The sequence below is a fragment of the Heptranchias perlo genome, chromosome 35, assembly GCF_035084215.1.
Source record: "Heptranchias perlo isolate sHepPer1 chromosome 35, sHepPer1.hap1, whole genome shotgun sequence".
NCBI lineage: Eukaryota > Metazoa > Chordata > Chondrichthyes > Hexanchiformes > Hexanchidae > Heptranchias > Heptranchias perlo.
This window is the reverse complement of record NC_090359.1, coordinates 4122110-4145132: the sequence shown is the minus strand read 5'-3', so window position 1 is coordinate 4145132 and position 23023 is coordinate 4122110. Positions and strand designations below refer to the sequence as shown.

General features: G+C 46.7%; 5 non-coding genes across 5 annotated transcripts; all 5 read left to right on the top strand.

Annotated features, from left to right (window-relative positions):
- Positions 1–408: 408 nt before the first annotated feature.
- trnal-aag (transfer RNA leucine (anticodon AAG)) lies at positions 409–490 on the top strand. The gene has a single exon. It is a non-coding gene; the product is annotated as a tRNA-Leu (tRNA).
- A 3323-nt stretch (positions 491–3813) lies between these two features.
- trnal-aag (transfer RNA leucine (anticodon AAG)) lies at positions 3814–3895 on the top strand. Its single transcript has one exon. It is a non-coding gene; the product is annotated as a tRNA-Leu (tRNA).
- Positions 3896–5522: 1627 nt separating this feature from the next.
- On the top strand, positions 5523–5604 carry trnal-aag (transfer RNA leucine (anticodon AAG)). The gene has a single exon. It is a non-coding gene; the product is annotated as a tRNA-Leu (tRNA).
- Positions 5605–8927: 3323 nt separating this feature from the next.
- trnal-aag (transfer RNA leucine (anticodon AAG)) lies at positions 8928–9009 on the top strand. Its single transcript has one exon. It is a non-coding gene; the product is annotated as a tRNA-Leu (tRNA).
- Positions 9010–18662: 9653 nt separating this feature from the next.
- trnal-uag (transfer RNA leucine (anticodon UAG)) lies at positions 18663–18744 on the top strand. The gene has a single exon. It is a non-coding gene; the product is annotated as a tRNA-Leu (tRNA).
- The last annotated feature ends 4279 nt before the right edge of the window (positions 18745–23023 follow it).

Genomic DNA, 23023 nt, shown 5'->3' with positions numbered 1-23023 from the left:
CTTTCTTGATACTTCACGTTATTCACATCGAACACTCGCAACACCTCCGTGCACCAATCAGGACCTTGCTGATTTGAGCAGAGATCAGCGAGCAATGCAAAATTCATCCACCGTGGCTTCGGATTGAAGCGAGGCCCAAGACTTCTGGTTGAATTTCAGGAAGGAACCGACACATCAAACGGTAAATGCAATAATGGCGCGGATGAGATACAAAACCATGCGTGCAGAGCACAATGGATTAAGAATCCATCACCTCAAACACTCGGCAACCTCGTCGCATGCATATTGCTCAGAAAGCCCATTTATTTGATTCGTTCAATGGAAAATCCTCGACTCAAAGGTCAAAATGCAAGAAAACCACATTTAAATCACCAGATATCAGATTGTGAAAGCAGAGCTTTGACAGGTGGTAGCGTGGCCGAGCGGTCTAAGGCGCTGGATTAAGGCTCCAGTCTCTTCGGGGGCGTGGGTTCGAATCCCACCGCTGCCAGCGTGTAAAGTGCTTGCTATTTTTTCCTCATCACCAAACATCCTTCTTTTCCAAGCAGCACCGGGCGCGACATTGCTGTTGTTCGGGCATGACTGCCCCACCTGATGCGCTTCGCCTTGATCGTATCCTCGTCCATGCTCTGCGTTGAGGTCGCAGTTTGTTCGGTTTGAATACGAGCTACAGTATAGTTTCGATTACCTCTTTTGTTCTCTACCGCATACACTAATAGAATGCAGCAAGAAATCAATCTTTTGCACAAAAAAGAAATATTTTTTTGTTGCTGGCCAAAACCTAACCATTCCTTCAAATCCAGCACTCTCACATGCCTGTACTTGATGCTCCACAGTTCAAACTGGCCTGTTTTCCCCACTTTTTCTTCCTTCTACAGCCAATATGCCGCCTTTCCTTTCTTCCTTCCACTCCATGGAAACTTTCCTGCGGCATTGCCGACTCCAGCATTCACTGTCATGATCTCACGCCTTTCTTTTTGTTCTGCTGCGACCACTGTTTCTATTTGGGCAGATGTCCGATTCGCACCAATGTTCATTTGCGCCTTGAAACCAGTCGATACATTTCGATCTGCGTGACCGCTCGACAGACAAACACGATGAAAGCAGGGCTGGCCTCTGGAAAGACAGCCGCCCGATTGTTCACGAATTTTACTTGTCGAATCTTGTGATCCAGGTGATGGTAACTGAAGAACTGGATTTTGTTTTGATGCTTTTTGGATTTTTTATTTCAGCAGTTGAGTTGCGTGACCGACGGGCAGCGCTGCAGAGCTGCGAGTGGCGGTTGAGAGATGCACATTTGGCAAGTTGGGGCGGCCCAGGAAGCTCGGAAGTGTTCCGCCTTGATCTTAATAGTTCTGTTTAAACATGGGATTGAATCGAGTAGAGGATAAATGTAAAGAGCGCCTGTGGCGAAAAAGGAGCGATTGCAGGCCAAGAGCGAAAGGTGTTTCAAATTTTCGTGGCGCAGGAAGCTGTGTGCGGATAAGCCAGATTTTAAAGCGAGTGTGTCGGAAAGTAAAGAGCGATGTTGTGTGTGAGTAGAGCTCAAGAAAGTTGTGCTTGAAGCTGCGCCCTTGAGTAAAGTTTCAAGTTGTCAGGTAAAGGGCTATCGTGAAATCTCAAGAAGAAATCCAGAAACTGCTGGCAACACTCAGCAGGTCAGGTATTATCTGTGGACAGATACTCGCTTTCCCGGGGCGTCATTGTGCACTTTCTTGATACTTCACGTTATTCACATCTAACACTCGCAACATCTCCGTGCACCAATCAGGACCTTGCTGATTTGAGCAGAGATCAGCGAGCAATGCAAAATTCATCCACCGTGGCTTCGGATTGAAGCGAGGCCCAAGACTTCTGGTTGAATTTCAGGAAGGAACCGACACATCAAACAGTAAATGCAATAATGGCGCGGATGAGCTACAAAACCATGCGTGCAGAGCACAATGGATTAAGAATCCATCACCTCAAACACTCGGCCACCTCGTCGCATGAATATTGCTCAGAAAGCCCATTTATTTGATTCGTTCAATGGAAAATCCTCGACTCAAAGGTCAAAATGCAAGAAAACCACATTTCAATCACCAGATATCAGATTGTGAAGGCAGAGCTTTGACAGGTGGTAGCGTGGCCGAGCGGTTTAAGGCTCCAGTCTCTTCGGGGGCGTGGGTTCGAATCCCACCGCTGCCAGCGTGTAAAGTGCTTGCTATTTTTTCCTCATCACCAAACATCCTTCTTTTCCAAGCAGCACCGGGCGCGACATTGCTGTTGTTCGGGCATGACTGCCCCACCTGATGCGCTTCGCCTTGATCGTATCCTCGTCCATGCTCTGCGTTGAGGTCGCAGTTTGTTCGGTTTGAATACAAGCTACAGTATAGTTTCGATTCCCTCTTTTGTTCTCTACCACATACACTAATAGAATGCAGCAAGAAATCAATCTTTTGCACAAAAAAGAAATATTTTTTTGTTGCTGGCTAAAACCTAACCATTCCTTCAAATCCAGCACTCTCACATGCCTGTACTTGATGCTCCACAGTTCAAACTGGCCTGTTTTCCCCACTTTTTCTTCCTTCCACAGCCAATATGCCGCCTTTCCTTTCTTCCTTCCACTCCATGGAAACTTTCCTGCGGCATTGCCGACTCCAGCATTCACTGTCATGATCTCACGCCTTTAAGTTTGTTCTGCTGCGACCCTGTTTCTATTGGGCAGATGTCCGATTCGCACCAATGTTCATTTGCGCCTTGAAACCAGTCGATACATTTCGATCCGCGTGACCGCTCGACAGACAAACACGATGAAAGCAGGGCTGGGCTCTGGAAAGACAGCCGCCCGATTGTTCACGAATTTTACTTGTCGAATCTTGTGATCCAGGTGATGGTAACTGAAGAACTGGATTTTGTTTTGAAGCTTTTTGGATTTTTTCTTTCAGCAGTTGAGTTGCGTGACCGACGGGCAGCGCTACAGAGCTGCGAGTGGCGGTTGAGAGGTGCACATTTGGCAAGTTGGGGCGGCCCAGGAAGATCGGAAGTGTTCCGCCTTGATCTTAATAGTTCTGTTTAAACATGGGATTGAATCGAGTAGAGGATAAATGTAAAGAGCGCCTGTGGCGAAAAAGGAGCGATTGCAGGCCAAGAGCGAAAGGTGTTTCAAATTTTCGTGGCGCAGGAAGCTGTGTGCGGATAAGCCAGATTTTAAAGCGAGTGTGTCGGAAAGTAAAGAGCGATGTTGTGTGTGAGTAGAGCTCAAGAAAGTTGTGCTTGAAGCTGCGCCCTTGAGTAAAGTTTCAAGTTGTCTGGAAAAGGTCTATCGTGAAAGCTCAAAAATAAATCCAGAAACTGCTGGCAACACTCAGCAGGTCAGGTATTATCTGTGGACAGATACTCGCTTTACCGGGGCGTCATTGTGCACTTTCTTGATACTTCACCTTATTCACATCGAACACTCGCAACACCTCCGTGCACCAATCAGGACCTTGCTGATTTGAGCAGAGATCAGCGAGCAATGCAAAATTCATCCACCGTGGCTTCGGATTGGAGCGAGGCCCAAGACTTCTGGTTGAATTTCAGGAAGGAACCGACACATCAAACGGTAAATGCAATAATGGCGCGGATGAGATACAAAACCATGCGTGCAGAGCACAATGGATTAAGAATCCATCACCTCAAACACTCGGCAACCTCGTCGCATGAATATTACTCAGAAAGCCCATTTATTTGATTCGTTCAATGGAAAATCCTCGACTCAAAGGTCAAAATGCAAGAAAACCACATTTAAATCACCAGATATCAGATTGTGAAGGCAGAGCTTTGACAGGTGGTAGCGTGGCCGAGCGGTCTAAGGCGCTGGATTAAGGCTCCAGTCTCTTCGGGGGCGTGGGTTCGAATCCCACCGCTGCCAGCGTGTAAAGTGCTTGCTATTTTTTCCTCATCACCAAACATCATTCTTTTCCAAGCAGCACCGGGCGCGACATTGCTGTTGTTCGGGCATGACTGCCCCACCTGATGCGCTTCGCCTTGATCGTATCCTCGTCCATGCTCTGCGTTGAGGTCGCAGTTTGTTCGGTTTGAATACGAGCTACAGTATAGTTTCGATTACCTCTTTTGTTCTCTACCACATACACTAATAGAATGCAGCAAGAAATCAATCTTTTGCACAAAAAAGAAATATTTTTTTGTTGCTGGCTAAAAGCTAACCATTCCTTCAAATCCAGCACTCTCACATGCCTGTATTTGTTGCTCCACAGTTCAAACTGGCCTGTTTTCCCCACTTTTTCTTCCTTCTACAGCCAATATGCCGCCTTTCCTTTCTTCCTTCCACTCCATGGAAACTTTCCTGCGGCATTGCCGACTCCAGCATTCACTGTCATGATCTCACGCCTTTCAGTTTGTTCTGCTGCGACCACTGTTTCTATTGGGCAGATGTCCGATTCGCACCAATGTTCATTTGCGCCTTGAAACCAGTCGATACATTTCGATCTGCGTGACCGCTCGACAGACAAACACGATGAAAGCAGGGCTGGCCTCTGGAAAGACAGCCGCCCGATTGTTCACGAATTTTACTTGTCGAATCTTGTGATCCAGGTGATGGCAACTGAAGAACTGGATTTTGTTTTGATGCTTTTTGGATTTTTTCTTTCAGCAGTTGAGTTGCGTGACCGACGGGCAGCGCTGCAGAGCTGCGAGTGGCGGTTGAGAGATGCACATTTGGCAAGTTGGGGCGGCCCAGGAAGCTCGGAAGTGTTCCGCCTTGATCTTAATAGTTCTGTTTAAACATGGGATTGAATCGAGTAGAGGATAAATGTAAAGAGCGCCTGTGGCGAAAAAGGAGCGATTGCAGGCCAAGAGCGAAAGGTGTTTCAAATTTTCGTGGCGCAGGAAGCTGTGTGCGGATAAGCCAGATTTTAAAGCGAGTGTGTCGGAAAGTAAAGAGCGATGTTGTGTGTGAGTAGAGCTCAAGAAAGTTGTGCTTGAAGCTGCGCCCTTGAGTAAAGTTTCAAGTTGTCAGGTAAAGGGCTATCGTGAAATCTCAAAAAGAAATCCAGAAACTGCTGGCAACACTCAGCAGGTCAGGTATTATCTGTGGACAGATACTCGCTTTCCCGGGGCGTCATTGTGCACTTTCTTGATACTTCACGTTATTCACATCTAACACTCGCAACATCTCCGTGCACCAATCAGGACCTTGCTGATTTGAGCAGAGATCAGCGAGCAATGCAAAATTCATCCACCGTGGCTTCGGATTGAAGCGAGGCCCAAGACTTCTGGTTGAATTTCAGGAAGGAACCGACACATCAAACGGTAAATGCAATAATGGCGCGGATGAGATACAAAACCATGCGTGCAGAGCACAATGGATTAAGAATCCATCACCTCAAACACTCGGCAACCTCGTCGCATGCATATTGCTCAGAAAGCCCATTTATTTGATTCGTTCAATGGAAAATCCTCGACTCAAAGGTCAAAATGCAAGAAAACCACATTTAAATCACCAGATATCAGATTGTGAAGGCAGAGCTTTGACAGGTGGTAGCGTGGCCGAGCGGTCTAAGGGGCTGGATTAAGGCTCCAGTCTCTTCGGGGGCGTGGGTTCGAATCCCACCGCTGCCAGCGTTTAAAGTGCTTGCTATTTTTTCCTCATCACCAAACATCCTTCTTTTCCAAGCAGCACCGGGCGCGACATTGCTGTTGTTCGGGCATGACTGCCCCACCTGATGCGCTTCGCCTTGATCGTATCCTCGTCCATGCTCTGCGTTGAGGTCGCAGTTTGTTCGGTTTGAATACGAGCTACAGTATAGTTTCGATTACCTCTTTTGTTCTCTACCGCATACACTAATAGAATGCAGCAAGAAATCAATCTTTTGCACAAAAAAGAAATATTTTTTTGTTGCTGGCCAAAACCTAACCATTCCTTCAAATCCAGCACTCTCACATGCCTGTACTTGATGCTCCACAGTTCAAACTGGCCTGTTTTCCCCACTTTTTCTTCCTTCTACAGCCAATATGCCGCCTTTCCTTTCTTCCTTCCACTCCATGGAAACTTTCCTGCGGCATTGCCGACTCCAGCATTCACTGTCATGATCTCACGCCTTTCAGTTTGTTCTGCTGCGACCACTGTTTCTATTGGGCAGATGTCCGATTCGCACCAATGTTCATTTGCGCCTTGAAACCAGTCGATACATTTCGATCTGCGTGACCGCTCGACAGACAAACACGATGAAAGCAGGGCTGGCCTGTGGAAAGACAGCCGCCCGATTGTTCACGAATTTTACTTGTCGAATCTTGTGATCCAGGTGATGGTAACTGAAGAACTGGATTTTGTTTTGATGCTTTTTGGATTTTTTATTTCAGCAGTTGAGTTGCGTGACCGACGGGCAGCGCTGCAGAGCTGCGAGTGGCGGTTGAGAGATGCACATTTGGCAAGTTGGGGCGGCCCAGGAAGCTCGGAAGTGTTCCGCCTTGATCTTAATAGTTCTGTTTAAACATGGGATTGAATCGAGTAGAGGATAAATGTAAAGAGCGCCTGTGGCGAAAAAGGAGCGATTGCAGGCCAAGAGCGAAAGGTGTTTCAAATTTTCGTGGCGCAGGAAGCTGTGTGCGGATAAGCCAGATTTTAAAGCGAGTGTGTGGGAAAGTAAAGAGCGATGTTGTGTGTGAGGAGAGCTCAAGAAAGTTGTGCTTGAAGCTGCGCCCTTGAGTAAAGTTTCAAGTTGTCTGGAAAAGGTCTATCGTGAAAGCTCAAAAATAAATCCAGAAACTGCTGGCAACACTCAGCAGGTCAGGTATTATCTGTGGACAGATACTCGCTTTCCCGGGGCGTCATTGTGCACGTTCTTGATACTTCACGTTATTCACATCTAACACTCGCAACATCTCCGTGCACCAATCAGGACCTTGCTGATTTGAGCAGAGATCAGCGAGCAATGCAAAATTCATCCACCGTGGCTTCGGATTGAAGCGAGGCCCAAGACTTCTGGTTGAATTTCAGGAAGGAACCGACACATCAAACAGTAAATGCAATAATGGCGCGGATGAGCTACAAAACCATGCGTGCAGAGCACAATGGATTAAGAATCCATCACCTCAAACACTCGGCCACCTCGTCGCATGAATATTGCTCAGAAAGCCCATTTATTTGATTCGTTCAATGGAAAATCCTCGACTCAAAGGTCAAAATGCAAGAAAACCACATTTCAATCACCAGATATCAGATTGTGAAGGCAGAGCTTTGACAGGTGGTAGCGTGGCCGAGCGGTTTAAGGCTCCAGTCTCTTCGGGGGCGTGGGTTCGAATCCCACCGCTGCCAGCGTGTAAAGTGCTTGCGATTTTTTCCTCATCACCAAACATCCTTCTTTTCCAAGCAGCACCGGGCGCGACATTGCTGTTGTTCGGGCATGACTGCCCCACCTGATGCGCTTCGCCTTGATCGGATCCTCGTCCATGCTCTGCGTTGAGGTCGCAGTTTGTTCGGTTTGAATACGAGCTACAGTATAGTTTCGATTCCCTCTTTTGTTCTCTACCACATACACTAATAGAATGCAGCAAGAAATCAATCTTTTGCACAAAAAAGAAAGATTTTTTTGTTGCTGGCTAAAACCTAACCATTCCTTCAAATCCAGCACTCTCACATGCCTGTACTTGATGCTCCACAGTTCAAACTGGCCTGTTTTCCCCACTTTTTCTTCCTTCCACAGCCAATATGCCGCCTTTCCTTTCTTCCTTCCACTCCATGGAAACTTTCCTGCGGCATTGCCGACTCCAGCATTCACTGTCATGATCTCACGCCTTTAAGTTTGTTCTGCTGCGACCACTGTTTCTATTGGGCAGATGTCCGATTCGCACCAATGTTCATTTGCGCCTTGAAACCAGTCGATACATTTCGATCCGCGTGACCGCTCGACAGACAAACACGATGAAAGCAGGGCTGGCCTCTGGAAAGACAGCCGCCCGATTGTTCACGAATTTTACTTGTCGAATCTTGTGATCCAGGTGATGGTAACTGAAGAACTGGATTTTGTTTTGATGCTTTTTGGATTTTTTATTTCAGCAGTTGAGTTGCGTGACCGACGGGCAGCGCTATAGAGCTGCGAGTGGCGGTTGAGAGGTGCACATTTGACAAGTTGGGGCGGCCCAGGAAGATCGGAAGTGTTCCGCCTTGATCTTAATAGTTCTGTTTAAACATGGGATTGAATCGAGTAGAGGATAAATGTAAAGAGCGCCTGTGGCGAAAAGGGAGCGATTGCAGGCCAAGAGCGAAAGGTGTTTCAAATTTTCGTGGCGCAGGACGCTGTGTGCGGATAAGCCAGATTTTAAAGCGAGTGTGTCGGAAAGTAAAGAGCGATTTTGTGTGTGAGTAGAGCTCAAGAAAGTTGTGCTTGAAGCTGCGCCCTTGAGGAAAGTTTCAAGTTGTCAGGAAAAGGGCTATCGTGAAAGCTCAAAAATAAATCCAGAAACTGCTGGCAACACTCAGCAGGTCAGGTATTATCTGTGGACAGATACTCGCTTTACCCGGGCGTCATTGTGCACTTTCTTGATACTTCACGTTATTCACATCGAACACTCGCGACACCTCCGTGCACCAATCAGGACCTTGCTGATTTGAGCAGTGATCAGCGAGCAATGTAAAATTCATCCACCGTGGCTTCGGATTGGAGCGAGGCCCAAGACCTCTGGTTGAATTTCAGGAAGGAACCGACACATCAAACGGTAAATGCAATAATGGCGCGGATGAGATACAAAACCATGCGTGCAGAGCACAATGGATTAGGAATCCATCACCTCAAACACTCGGCCACCTCGTCGCATGAATATTGCTCAGAAAGCCCATTTATTTGATTCGTTCAATGGAAAATCCTCGACTCAAAGGTCAAAATGCAAGAAAACCACATTTCAATCACCAGATATCAGATTCTGAAGGCAGAAATTTGACAGGTGGTAGCGTGGCCGGGCGGTGTAAGGCGCTGGATTAAGGCTCCAGTCTCTTCGGGGGCGTGGGTTCGAATCCCACCGCTGCCAGCGTGTAAAGTGCTTGCTATTTTTTCCTCATCACCAAACATCCTTCTTTTCCAAGCAGCACCGGGCGCGACATTGCTGTTGTTCGGGCATGACTGCCCCACCTGATGCGCTTCGCCTTGATCGTATCCTCGTCCATGCTCTGCGTTGAGGTCGCAGTTTGTTCGGTTTGAATACGAGCTACAGTATAGTTTCGATTACCTCTTTTGTTCTCTACCACATAAACTAATAGAATGCAGCAAGAAATCAATCTTTTGCACAAAAAAGAAATATTTTTTGTTGCTGACAAAAACCTAACCATTCCTTCAAATCCAGCACTCTCACATGCCAGTACTTGATGCTCCACAGTTCAAACTGGTCTGTTTTCCCCACTTTTTCTTCCTTCCACAGCCAATATGCCGCCTTTCCTTTCTTCCTTCCACTCCATGGAAACTTTCCTGCGTGATTGCCGACTCCAGCATTCACTGTCATGATCTCACGCCTTTAAGTTTGTTCTGCTGCGACCACTGTTTCTATTGGGCAGATGTCCGATTCCCACCAATGTTCATTTGCGCCTTGAAACCAGTCGATACATTTCGATCTGCGTGACCGCTCGACAGACAAACACGATGAAAGCAGGGTTGGCCTCTGCAAAGACAGCCGCCCGATTGTTCACGAATTTTACTTGTCGAATCTTGTGATCCAGGTGATGGTAACTGAAGAACTGGATTTTGTTTTGATGCTTTTTGGATTTTTTCTTTCAGCAGTTGAGTTGCGTGACCGACGGGCAGCGCTGCAGAGCTGCGAGTGGCGGTTGAGAGGTGCACATTTGGCAAGTTGGGGCGGCCCAGGAAGATCGGAAGTGTTCCGCCTTGATCTTAATAGTTCTGTTTAAACATGGGATTGAATCGAGTAGAGGATAAATGTAAAGAGCGCCTGTGGCGAAAAAGGAGCGATTGCAGGCAAAGAGCGAAAGGTGTTTCAAATTTTCGTGGCGCAGGAAGCTGTGTGCGGATTCTCGGACTGGTAACCAGTAGCCAGTGTTGTTCCGCAGGGGTCGGTGCTGGGTCCCCAACTCTATCCAATCTATATTAACGATTTGGAGGAGGGGACCGAGTATAACATATCAAAGTTTGCAGATGATATAAAGATGGGAGTTAAAGTAGAGAGTGAGGAGGACAAAAAAACCTGCAAGGCAATGTAGACAGACTGGGTGAGTGGGTGGAGATTTGGCAGATTCAATACAATTTTGAAAAATGTGAGGTTATGCACTTTAGCAGTAAATATCAGAAAGCAACTTATTATCTTAATGGCAATAAACTGGAAAGTACTGCAGCACAAAGGGATCTGGGGGTCCTCGTGCAAGACAATCAAAAAGTAAGTATGCAGGTGCAGCAGGTGATCAAGAAGGCCAACGGAATGTTGGCTTTTATTGCTAGAGGGAAAGAATATAAAAACAGGGAGGCATTGCTGCAGCTATATAAGGTATTAGTGAGACCACACCTGGAATACTGCATACAGTTTTGGTGTCCATACTTAAGAAAAGACATACTTGCTCTCGAGGCAGTACAAAGAAGGTTCACTCGGTTAATCCCGGGGATGAGGGGGCGAACATATGAGGAGAGGTTGAGTAGATTGGGACTCTACTCATTGGAGTTCAGAAGAATGAGAGGCGATCTTATTGAAACATCTAAGATTGCGAAGGAGCTTGATCGGGTGGATGCGGTAAGGATGTTCCCAAGGATGGGTGAAACTAGAACTAGTGGGCATAATCTTAGAATAAGGGGCTGCTCTTTCAAAACTGAGATGAGGAGAAACTTCTTCACTCAGAGGGTGGTAGGTCGGTGGAATTTTCTGCCCCAGGAAGCTGTGGAAGCTACATCGTTAAATAAATTTAAAACAGAAATAGACAGTTTTCTAGAAGTAAAGGGAATTAGGGGTTAAGGGGAGCGGGCAGGAAATTGGACATGAATTTAAATTTGAGGTTAGGATCAGATCAGCCATGATCTTATTGAATGGCGGAACAGGCTCGAGGGGCCGATTGGCCTACTCCTGCTGCTTTTTCTTATGTTCTTATGTTCACCTCCTCCTTCCCCACCTATCACGGCCCCAAACATTTCTTCTCGGTGAAACAGTGATTTACTTTTACTTCTTTCAATTTACTATACTGTATTTGCTGCTCGCAATGCGGCCACCTCTACAGTGGGTCGACCAAACGCAGATTGGCTGACCGTTTTGCTGAACACTTCTGCTCGGTCCGCAAGCTTGACCCACACCTGCTGGTCGTTTGCCATTTTTATTCCCCGTCTCACTCCCACTCTGACATCTCTGTCCTCGGCCTCAGTCACTGCTCCAATGAAGCTCAACGGAAGATCGACAAACAGCACCTAATCTTTCGATTAGTCTCTTTACAACCTTCTGAAGTCAACACTGATTTCAATAATTTGAGCTCATAACCATTGCTCCTATTTTTTTCGCAGAGCAAGTGTTGTTTCTAATGGTGCCATTTACAGCTCCAAGAGACCCATCATTTGTTTCTTTAATTTTCCCAATACTACCCTTCTTGCACCATGACCCCTTTTATTTTTGAATCACCCCTGCCCTCCACCCTATCAGGGACCTTCCCTTATGTTCTTTCCTCCCCTCTCCCTCCACCCCCAGCCCTGTTCCTGGCTCTGTAGTTGCTTAAAAACGATGTAATCTTCAACTTTTTCCATTTCTGACGAAGGGTCATCGACCTTAACGTTAACTCTGTTTCTCTCTCGACAGACGCTGCCTGACATGTGGAGTCTTTTCAGCATTTTCTATTTTTATTTCAGATTTCCAGCATCCGCAGTATTTTGCTTCTAATATCTCCTGATGTGGCTCGGTGTCAAATGTTGTTCAATAAAGTTCCTGTGAAGCGCCTTGGGACGTTTTGCTACACTAAATGCGCGATATAAATGCGCGATGTATTTGTAGTTGTTGAAACTGATTAAAATTTCACTGTCACCCAGTGTCCATGTCAGTGTTTCTGTCAGTCTGCAGCAGAAAGTTATCGGTTGATCAATGGCGATTACAACAATTATTCATCTTTCACAGGGTTTCATTAGTTTTCTTTAATTAATGTCATCAGGTTCTTGTCGCTGCAACCTCAAACTTTAGCTCGGTGAATTAATGGTTTAGTTTGTAACCAGTCGTGTTACCTGCGCAAACCAGCCGCACAGGAGTTCCAAATCCACCCTCCCATCACCATGCGACGATAAGACCATACGAGATTGGAGCAGGAGTTGGCCATTTGGCCCTTTGAGCCCCGCCATTTAATGAGATCATGGCGGATCTGATTTTTACCTCAACTCCACTGTTCCGCCTTTTCCCCATTTCCTTTGACTCCGTTGCCCCTCGGCAATCACATTAACTGAACTTTACTCTGGCCCAGTGTCTCCGTGTTGAAATCGCGGCTTCCTCTGGCAGATGATTTTAACATCAGGGTTGCTGGTTTACGAGGGAAAAGTGATCCCGCTTTAATCGAGGGGCGTTGGACAACGTTGTCGATGCCGTGTAGTTGGTGCTGGTACCACTGTTTTTCTTGGTATGTGCGTGAAGATTGGCGTAAAACAAAATGTAAACTTTGTGCGAGGGCACGATCCAAGCAAGCCCTGCATTTCAAGAGACAGTGCTTTGGATTTCTGCAAGTTTGCCTGCTGTATGCAGATTGCAAAGAAATGTTCAGCAAACACCATTTTTTGGTGCAGTGAAGCGCAGCATTGCACACAAAGCAACTTTGTCTTCTACAGATTTAGGAAAGCAAAAGACAGCCTGAGCAAATAGACTCATAGAAAGGTTACGGCACCGAAGTAGGCCGTTCGGCCCTTCGAGTCCTGCCAGCTCTATGCAAAAGCAATCCAGCCAATCCCACTCCCTCGCCCTATTCCCGTCGCCCTCGGCATGTTTTCCTTTAAATTATTTCTGCAGTTCCCTCTTGAAAGCAACGATTGAATCTGCCTCCACCACGACCCCTGGCAATGCATTCCAGATCCTAAACACTCACTGTGTAAAAAATGGTTTTCCCTCAATTCACCTTTGATTCTTTTGCCAGTCACCTTAAATCTATGTCCTCTGGTTCTTGACCTTTCCGCCAATCGGAACAGTTTGTCTCCACCTATTCTGTCAATAGCCCTCATGATTTTAAATACCTCTATCAAATCTCCTCTCAATCTTCTCTGTTCCAAGAAAAATAACCCCAGCTTGTCCAGTCTGTCCACGTAACTAAAGTCCCTCATCCCTGGAATCATTCTCGTTCATCTTTTCTGCACCCTCTCTTAGGCCTTCACATTTTTCCAAAAGTGCGGTGCCCAGGTCTGGACACAATACTCCAGTTGTGGTCGAACTGATGTTTTATAAAGGTTCATCATGAATTCCGTGCTTTAGTACACTATGTCTCTATTTATAAAGCCCAGGATTCCGTATGCTTTTTTGAACCGCGTTTTCAGCATGCCTCGCTTACATTCAACGATTTGTGCACATAGACCCCCAAACCGCTCTGTTCCTGCACGCATTTTCGAATTGAGCCCTCTAATTTATATTGCTTCTCCTCGTTCTTCCGACCGAGATGTATCACCTTGCATTTTTCTGCGTTAAATTTCTACGTCCTCTAGAAGTCTGTCACTATCCACCTCAATGTTCACTATACTTCCAAGGTTTGTGTCATCTGCAAATTTGGAAATTGTTCCCTGTACACCCAAGTCCAAGTCATCAATAATTATCAAAAAGGGGCAATGGTGCGAGCACCGACCTGTGGGGAACATTACTGTACACCTCCCTCCAATCCGAAAAAAACAACCGTTCATCACTCCTCTCTGGTTCCTCTTACTGAGGCAATTTTGTATCCATGTTGCTACTGCTCCTTTTATTCTATGGGTATCAATCTTGATGACAAGGCGATGAAAAGGCACTTTATCAAACGCCTTTTCAAAGTTTATATACATCACATCAATCGCATTGCCCTCATCAACCCTCTCCGTCAACTCATCAAATACTCTATCAAGTAAATTCAATACGATTTGCCTTTAACAAAATGCGAAATTTATACAAGGAGCTCGAGCCTCATTGATTGAGGCTGCGAACTGCCCACAAAAAGGGATGGGATTCCAGGTGTTTGAAATTTGTTTCCGCAAAAGTGACAAACAAATGGGACAAAAGTTGAGGTTCCACCGAGATTTGAACTCGGATCGCTGGATTAAAAGTCCGAAGTGCTCACCATTACAACATGGAACCCATTCATTAAAATAGGCGTGCCCTCCATTCAAAGATACTGGGATCCTTTATCAGCATCGCCATGGCGCTGCATCATTGACTGCACGAGGCAACAGGCAAACCTCTGCCATCAGCAAAACTGCAAGCACTGGTCAATCGCAACCTGCCATTTTGGCTCCGCCCTTTCTCATCCATACTTTCAGGTTCCCCACTTTCCCCTCTGATAAGTGTCGATGATTAGCCAATCACACAGCTACTGTCAAATGCATCGGTTCCCTCGTTGCTGCTTCTGTTTCACACTGCTCAACGCAGCTCGTCTTGTTGGATAATCAGTGCATAAACAATGCAAGGCACTGATGCATGAAGTTCGGGGTGAAAAGAAAATAGCTCGATCCTCACTGATTGATGTGGAGATGCCGGTGATGGACTGGGGTGGACAAATGTGAGGAGTCTGACAACACCAAGCTTGTGAATCCAATAAAGCTGTTCGACTGGAATCTGGTTTTGTAAGACTCCTCACTGATTGAATCTGTGAACTCCCCTCCAACATTGTGGGATTGGCTGGATTGCTTTTGCACAGAGCTGGCAGGACTCGATGGGCCGAACGGCTGACTTCCGTGCTGTCACCTTTCTATGAGTCTGTAAGCTCAGCCTGTCTTTTGCTTTCCTAAATCTTCAGAAGACAAAGTTGCATTATGTGCAACGCTGCGCTTCACTGCACCAAAAAACGGAGTTTGCTGATTTTTTCTTTGCAATCTGCATTCAGCAGGAAAAATGTGGAAATTCAAAGCACTGTCTCTTGAAATGCAGGCATTGCTTGGATCGTGTCCTCGCCCAAAGGTTACATTTTGATTTACGCCAATCTTCATGCATCAGTGCCTTGCAATATTTATTCACAGATTATCCGGCAAGACTGTAATAGGAGCTGCGCTGAGCAGATTGAAAGAGAAGCAGTGACGAGGGAAGCGACAGGTTTGACTCATAGCTGTGTGATTGGCTGAGCATCGATACGAAGCAGACGGAAAACGGTCGAAACTGAAGGAAGAGATGAGAAAGGGCCGAGTCAAAGTGGCAGTTTGGAATTGTCCAGTTCTTGCAGTTTTGCTGATGGGAGATAGTTGGCAACAATCTCGAGAAGTCAGTGATGGAGCGACATGGCAGTGCTCAGAAAAGAGCCAAATGTCTTTGGATGGAGGGTGCGGCTTTTATTAACAAATTGGTTCCATGTTGTAATGGTGAGCACTCTCGACACTGAATCTAGTGATCCGAGTTCGAATCTCGGTAGAACCTGATTCGTTTTTGTTCCATTCGTTTGCAACTGCAGGGCGAAAAAATAAAATGCAGCTGGAAACCACTCCCTGCTGGTGGGAAGTTGCATCTCTATCAGTGAGGTTCCAGTTGCTTCAATCGGTTTCTTTTCATAAGCTCAACCGGACTTTTGCTTTCGCAAATCAGCAGAAGATAAAGTTGTATTTTGTTTAATGCTGAGTTTCACTGCACCAAAGAATGGTGTTTTGTGTACTTTTCTTTGTGATCTGAATTCAGTAGTCAAGCATGTCGAAATTGAAAGCATTGTTTCTTGAAAGGCAGGCATTGCTTGGATCATGTCCTCGGGCAATGTTTACATTTTCTTTGCAAGAAGTTGCAGTTTTCATGATGGGAGAGGTTTGTCGGTAGCCTCGAGGTGTCAGTGATGTGGCATGATGGCAGTGCTAAGAAAAGAGCCAAGTGTCTTTGACTGGTGGGTTCCAATTAAAGATGTGAGTTAATTTCCATCGTGCAATGGTAAGCATTCTGGACTTGGATTCCAGCGATCCAAATTCAACTATCTATTAAACCTCGAAGTTTGTCCAATTCATTTCCAAATTGAGGGCAAACAAGGAAAAAGCACTTGGAATCCAATCGCTGTTGGTGGGGAGTTCGCAGCTTCAATCAGTGAGGATCGAGCTCTTTTCATTTCACCCCGAACTTCATGCATCAGTGCCTTGCAATGTTTATGCACTGATTAACCAACAAGTCGAGCTGCGCAGAGCAGTGTGAAACAGAAGCAGCAACGAGGGAACCGATGGATTTGACATTAGCTGTGTGATTGGAGAATCATCTATTCTTATCAGAGGGTAACGTGGGGAAGCTGAAAGTGTGGATGAGAAAGAGCGGAGCCAAAATGGCAGGTTGGGTTTGACCAGTGCTTGCAGTTTTGCTGATGGCAGAGATTTGCCATTAGCCTCGTGAAGTCAATGATGCAGCGCCATGGCGATGCTGATAAAGGAGCCCAATATCTTTGAATGGAGGGGGCCACTTGTTTTAATCAATGGGCTCCATGTTGTAATGTTGAGCACTCTGGACTTTAAATGTAGCGATTCGAATTCAAATCTAGGAGGAATTCGAACTTTTGTCCCTTTCGTTTGTAACTGTTGGGGAAACGAATAAAAGGCACCTGGAATCCCATCCCTGTTCGTGGGCAGTTCCCAGCCTCAATCAATGAGGCTCGAGCTCCTTGTATAAATTTGGCCTTTTGTTAAAGGCAAACCGTTTTGAAATAACTTGATTGAATTTTTGATGAGATAACGGAGAAGGATGCTGAGGGCAATGCGATTGATGTGGTGCATATAAACTTTCAAAAGGCGTTTGATAAAGTGCCTTATGATATTCTTGTCATCAAGGTTGATACCCATAGAATAAAAGGAGCAGTAGCAACATGAATACAAAATTGCCTCAGTAACAGGAACCAGAGAGGAGTGATGAACGGTTGTTTTTCGGATTGGAGGGAGGTGTGCAGTAATGTTCCCCACAGGTCGGTGCTCCCACCGCTGCCAGCAATTAAAGTTCTTGCTATTTTTTTCCTCAGCACCAAACATCCTTCTTTTCCAAGCAGTCCCTGGCGCGATTGCTGTTGTTCGGGCATGACTGCCCCACCTGTTGCGCGTCGCCTTGATCGTATCCTGGTCCATACTCTGCGTTGTGGTCGCAGCAAGTTTGGTTTGAATACGAGCTACAGTATAGTTTCGTTTACCTCTTTTGTTCTCTGCCACATACACTAATAGAATACAGCAAGAAATCAATCTTTTGCACAAGAAAGAAATATTTTTTGTTGCTGGCAAAAACCTGTCTATTACTTCAAATCCAGCACTCTCACATGCCTGTACTTGATGCTCCACAGTTCAAACTCGCCTGTTTTCCCCACTTTTGTTTCCTTCCACAGTCAATCGGCCGCCTTTCCTTTCTTCCTTCCATTTCATGGAAACTTTCCTGCGGCATTGCCGAATCTAACATTCACTTTCATGATCTCACGCCTTCAAGTTTGCTCTGCGACGACCGCTGTTTCTATTGGGCAGATGTCCGATTCGCACCAATGTTCATTTGCGCCTTGAAACCAGTCGATACATTTCGATCTGCGTGACCGCTCGACAGACAAACACGACGAAAGCAGGGCTGGCCTCGGGAAAGACAGCCGCCCGATTGTTCACGAATTTTACTTGTCGAATCTTGTGATCCAGGTGATGGTAACTGAAGAACTGTTTTTTGTTTTGATGCTATTTGGCTTTTTTTCTTTCAGCAGTTGAGTTGCGTGAGCGACGGGCAGCGCGACAGAGCTGCGAGTGGCGGTTGAGAGGTGCACATTTGGCAAGTTGGGGCGGCCCAGGAAGATCGGAAGTGTTCCGCCTTGATCTTAATAGTTCTGTTGAAACATGCGATTGAATCGAGTAGAGGATAAATGTAAAGAGCGCCTGTGGCGAAAATGTCGCGATTACAGGCCAAGAGCAAAAGGTCTTTCAAATTTTCGTGGCGCAGGAAGCTGTGTGCGGATAAGCCAGATTTTAAAGCGAGTGTGTCGGAAAGTAAAGAGCGATGTTGTGTGTGAGAAGAGCTCAAGAAAGTTGTGCTTGAAGCAGAGCCCTTGAGGAAAGTTTCAGGTTGTCAGGAAAACGGCTACACTGATAGCTCAAAAATAAATCCACAAACTGTTGGCAACACTCAGCAGGTCAGGTATTATCTGTGGACAGATATTCGATTTATCGGGGCGTCGTTGTGCACTTTATTGAGACTTCACGTTCTTCACATCTGACACTCGCAACAGCTCCGTGTGCCAATCAGGACCTTGCTGATTTGAACAGAGTTCAGCGAGCAACGCAAAATTCATCCACCGTAGCTTCGGATTGGAGCGAGTCGCAAGACTTCTGGTTGAATATGAGGAAGGAACCAACACATCAAACGGTAAATGCAATAATGGCGCGGATGAGATACAAAACCATGCGTGCAGAGTACAATGGATTATGAATCCATCACCTCAAACACTCGGCCATCTCGTCGCATGAATATTGCTCAGAAAGCCCATTTATTTGATTTTTTCAGTGGAAAATCCTCGACTCAAAGGTCAAAATGCAAGAAAACCACATTTCAATCACCAGATATCAGATTCTGAACGCAAACTTCTGGCAGGTGGTAGCGTGGCCGAGCGGTCTAAGGCGCTGGATTTAGGCTCCAGTCTCTGCGGGGGCGTGGGTTCGAATCCCACCGCTGCCAGCGTGTAAAGTGCTTGCTATTTTTTCCTCATCACCAAACATCCTTCTTTTCGAAGCAGCACCGGGCGCGACATTGCTGTTGTTCGGGCATGACTGCCCCACCTGATGCGCTTCGCCTTGATCGTATCCTCGTCCATGCTCTGCGTTGAGGTCGCAGTTTGTTCGGTTTGAATACGAGCTGCAGTATAGTTTCGATTACCTCTTTTGTTCTCTCCCACATACACTAATAGAATGCAGCAAGAAATCAATCTTTTGCACAAAAAATAAATATTTTTTGTTGCTGCCAAAAACCTAACCATTCCTTCAAATCCAGCACTCTCACATGCCTGTACTTGATGCTCCACAGTTCAAACTGGCCTGTTTTCCCTACTTTTTCTTCCTTCCACAGCCAATATGCCGCCTTTCCTTTCTTCCTTCCACTCCATGGAAACTTTCCTGCGGCATTGCCGACTCCAGCATTCACTTTCATGATCTCACGCCTTTAAGTTTGTTCTGCTGCGACCACTGTTTCTATTGGGCAGATGTCCGATTCGCACCAATGTTCATTTGCGCCTTGAAACCAGTCGATACATTTCGATCTGCGTGACCGCTCGACAGACAAACACGATGAAAGCAGGGCTGGCCTCTGGAAAGACAGCCGCCCGATTGTTCACGAATTTTACTTGTCGAATCTTGTGATCCAGGTGATGGTAACTGAAGAACTGGATTTTGTTTTGATGCTTTTTGGATTTTTTCTTTCAGCAGTTGAGTTGCGTCACCGACGGGCAGCGCAACAGAGCTGCGAGTGGCGTTTGAGAGGTGCACATTTGGCAAGTTGGGGCGGCCCAGGAAGATCGGAAGTGTTCCGCCTTGATCTTAATAGTTCTGTTTAAACATGGGATTGAATCGAGTAGAGGATAAATGTAAAGAGCGCCTGTGGCGAAAAAGGAGCGATTGCAGGCCAAGAGCGAAAGGTCAAAATGCAAGAAAACCACATTTCAATCACCAGATATCAGATTCTGAACGGAACCGTTTGGCAGGTGGTAGCGTGGCCGAGCGGTGTCATAACACTGGATTTGGTTTCCAGTTTCTGTGGGAGCGTAGGTTCGAATTCCACCCCTACTAGCATTTCAAGAAATTGCTATTTTTTCCTCATGACCAAACATCCTTCTTTTCCAAGCAGCACCTTGCGCGACGTTGCTGTTGTTCGGGCATGACTGCCCCACCTGATGCGCGTTGCCTTGATCGTGTTCTGGTCCATGCTCTGCGTTGAGTTCGCAGTCAGTTCGGTTTGAATACGAGCTATAGTATAGTTTCGTTTCCCTCTTATGTTCTCTGCCACATACACTGATAGAATGCAGCAAGAAATCAATATTTTTCACAAGAAAAAATATTATTTGTTGCTGGCGAAAACCTATCCATTCCTTCAAATCCAACACTCTCACATGCCTGTAATTGATGCTCCACAGTTCAAACTCCCCTGTTGTCCCCACTTTTTCTTCCTTCCACAGTCAATAGGCCTCCTTTTCTTTCTTCCTTCCATTTCATGGAAACTTTCCAACACATTACCGACTCTAACATTCACTTTCATGATCTCACGCCTTCAAGTTTGCTCTGCGACGACCGCTGTTTCTATTGGGCAGATGTCCGATTCGCACCAATGTTCATTTGCGCCAAGAAACCGGTCGATACATTTCGATCTGCGTGACCGCTCGACAGACAAACACGACGAAAGCAGGGCTGGCCTCGGGAAAGACAGCCGCCCGATTCTTTACGAATTTTACTTGTCGAATCTTGTGATCCAGGTGATGGTAACTGAAGAACTGGTTTTTGTTTTGATGCTTTTTGGCTTTTTTCTTTCAGCAGTTGAGTTGCGTGACCGACGGGCAGCGCGACAGAGCTGTGAATGGCGGTTGAGAGGTGCACATTTGGCAAGTTGGGGCGGCGCAGTCAGATCGGAAGTGTTCCGCCTTGATCTTAATAGTTCTGTTGAAACATGCGATTCACACCCCTCCTGATTCTTCTTCCCCTTCCATTTCCTCTGACCCCATCCCTCCCTCCAATCTCTTTGTCGTATTTTGATTCTTCCCTCTGATCTTCCCCTCTCTGAAACCGAACGTCAGTCCTCAGTAAAAGCCTCTGCGTCATCCTCATACGCCCCCACCTCAATGAGTTTCGAGCAAGATATTATGCTGAGCTCTTCTTCGGTGGCCTTCACATACGCGCCCATTTCTTTGGCTAGGAGTCTTCCCTCCGCACAGCGGACCCTTGCTCCCATCTCCAGAATTCTCGGTGCACCTGGTCCCCTCCCTCTATCCTCTTACCCTCACTTGATCTTATCATTGGGAACTGCAGGTAATACATCGGCAGTCTAAATTTCTCTGGTTCCCTCACTAAATCTGATCGACTTCCCTCTGAACTTGCCACACTCCGTTCTCTCAGTTCCAACCCTGACATTGGCATTCAACCTGCTGACAAGGGTGGCGCTATTTTCGTTATGAGGCGAACAGACCTCGACCTTGCGGAGGCTGAACGCCAACTCTCTCATACCTCCTCGGACCTTCCCCTGGACCGTGACCCCACCACCGAACATCAAGCCATAGTTTCCCACACCGTCACTTTCCTCATCTCCTCTGGAGATCTTCCCCCCACGGCCTCCAACCTCACAGCCCCCCAACCCCGCAAAGCCCACTTCTTCCTCCTTCCGAACATATACAAACAGGACTGACCTGGTGGATCCATTGTCTCAGCCGGTTCTTGTCCCACGGAATCAATTTCTTCCTATTCCGATTCTATTTTCTCTCAACTCATCCAGTCTATTCCGACCAACATCTGCGACTCCTCCGACACCCTCCACCACTTAAACAGTTTCTTTTCCACAGACCTAACTTTCTCCTTTTTACCATGGATGTTCAGTCCGTTCACACATCCACCTGCAACCAGGACGGCCTCTGGGCCGTCCGCCTTTTCCATAAACGAAGACCCAACCGATCCCCATCCAGCACCACCTTCCGCCTGGCTGAACTTGTTCTTACGTTGAACAACGTCTCCTTTGATTCCACTCATTTCCTCCAAATAAAAGGTGTTACTATGGGCTCCCCTATGGATCCTAGCTATTCCTTCCGTTTTTGTTGGATATGAGGAACATCCTTTGTTACAGTGATACTCAGGTCCCCTCCCTCACCTCTTTTTCTGGTACATTGATGACTGTTTCGATGCCGGTTCCTGCTCTCACCCCGAACTGGGAAATGTCATGTAGATTGCATCCAATTTCCACCCTTCACTCGCCTTCTCACGATCCATCTCAGAATCGTCCCTTCCCTTCCTCGACTTCTCTGTCTACATTTCCGGGGATAGACTGTCAACCACTGTCAAATAAAAGCCAACCGACCCTCACAGCTACCTTGATTACACATCCACCCACCCCGCTTCCTCTAAGGACTCTTTTCCCTTCTCCCAGTTTCTCCGTCTCCTTCACATCTGTTCTCACGATGCGACCTTCCACACGAGTGCTTCCGAAATACCTTCCTTTTTCCTCAACCGATAATTCCCCTCCACTCAAGTTAACAGGACCTTGACCGTGTCCGTCCCAGTTCCTCCACTGCTGCCCTCACCCTCTCCCTCCCAGAACCATGATAGGGTTCCTCTTGTCCTTCCTTTCCACACCACCAGCCTCCACATTCAACGTACCATCCTCCCCCATTTCAACCACCTGCAGCACAATCCCACCACCAACCACATCGTCTCCTCCACTCTCCTTTCAACAATCTCAAGCGACTGCTCTCTCCTCGACACGCTGGTCCACTCTTCCATCACCCCCAAAACCTGTTCTCCTCCCACAGCACCTTTCCATGCAAGTGCAGGAGATGCAACAGGAAGGGAGGAAGAAGAGTGGCAGGGCTATAGTGATTGGGGATTCAATTGTAAGGGGAACAGGTGGGCGTTTCTGAGGCCGGAAACGTGACTGAAGGATGGTATATTGCCTCTCTGGTGCTAGGGTCAAGGATGTCACGGAGCGGCTGCAGGGCATTCTGGAGGGGGAGGGTGAACAGACAGTAGTCGTGGTCCATATTGGTACCAACGACATTTGTAAAAAAAAGGGATGAGGTCCTGCAAGGTGAATTTAAGGAGTTAGGAGATAAATTAAAAAGCAGGATTTCAAAGGTCGTGATCTCAGGATTGTTACCGGTGCCACGTGCAAGTGAGAAGAGAAACAGGAGAATAGACAGGATGAATGCGTGGCTGCAGGGATGGTGTAGGAGGGAGGGATTTGGTTTCCTGGGACATTGGGGCCGGTTCTG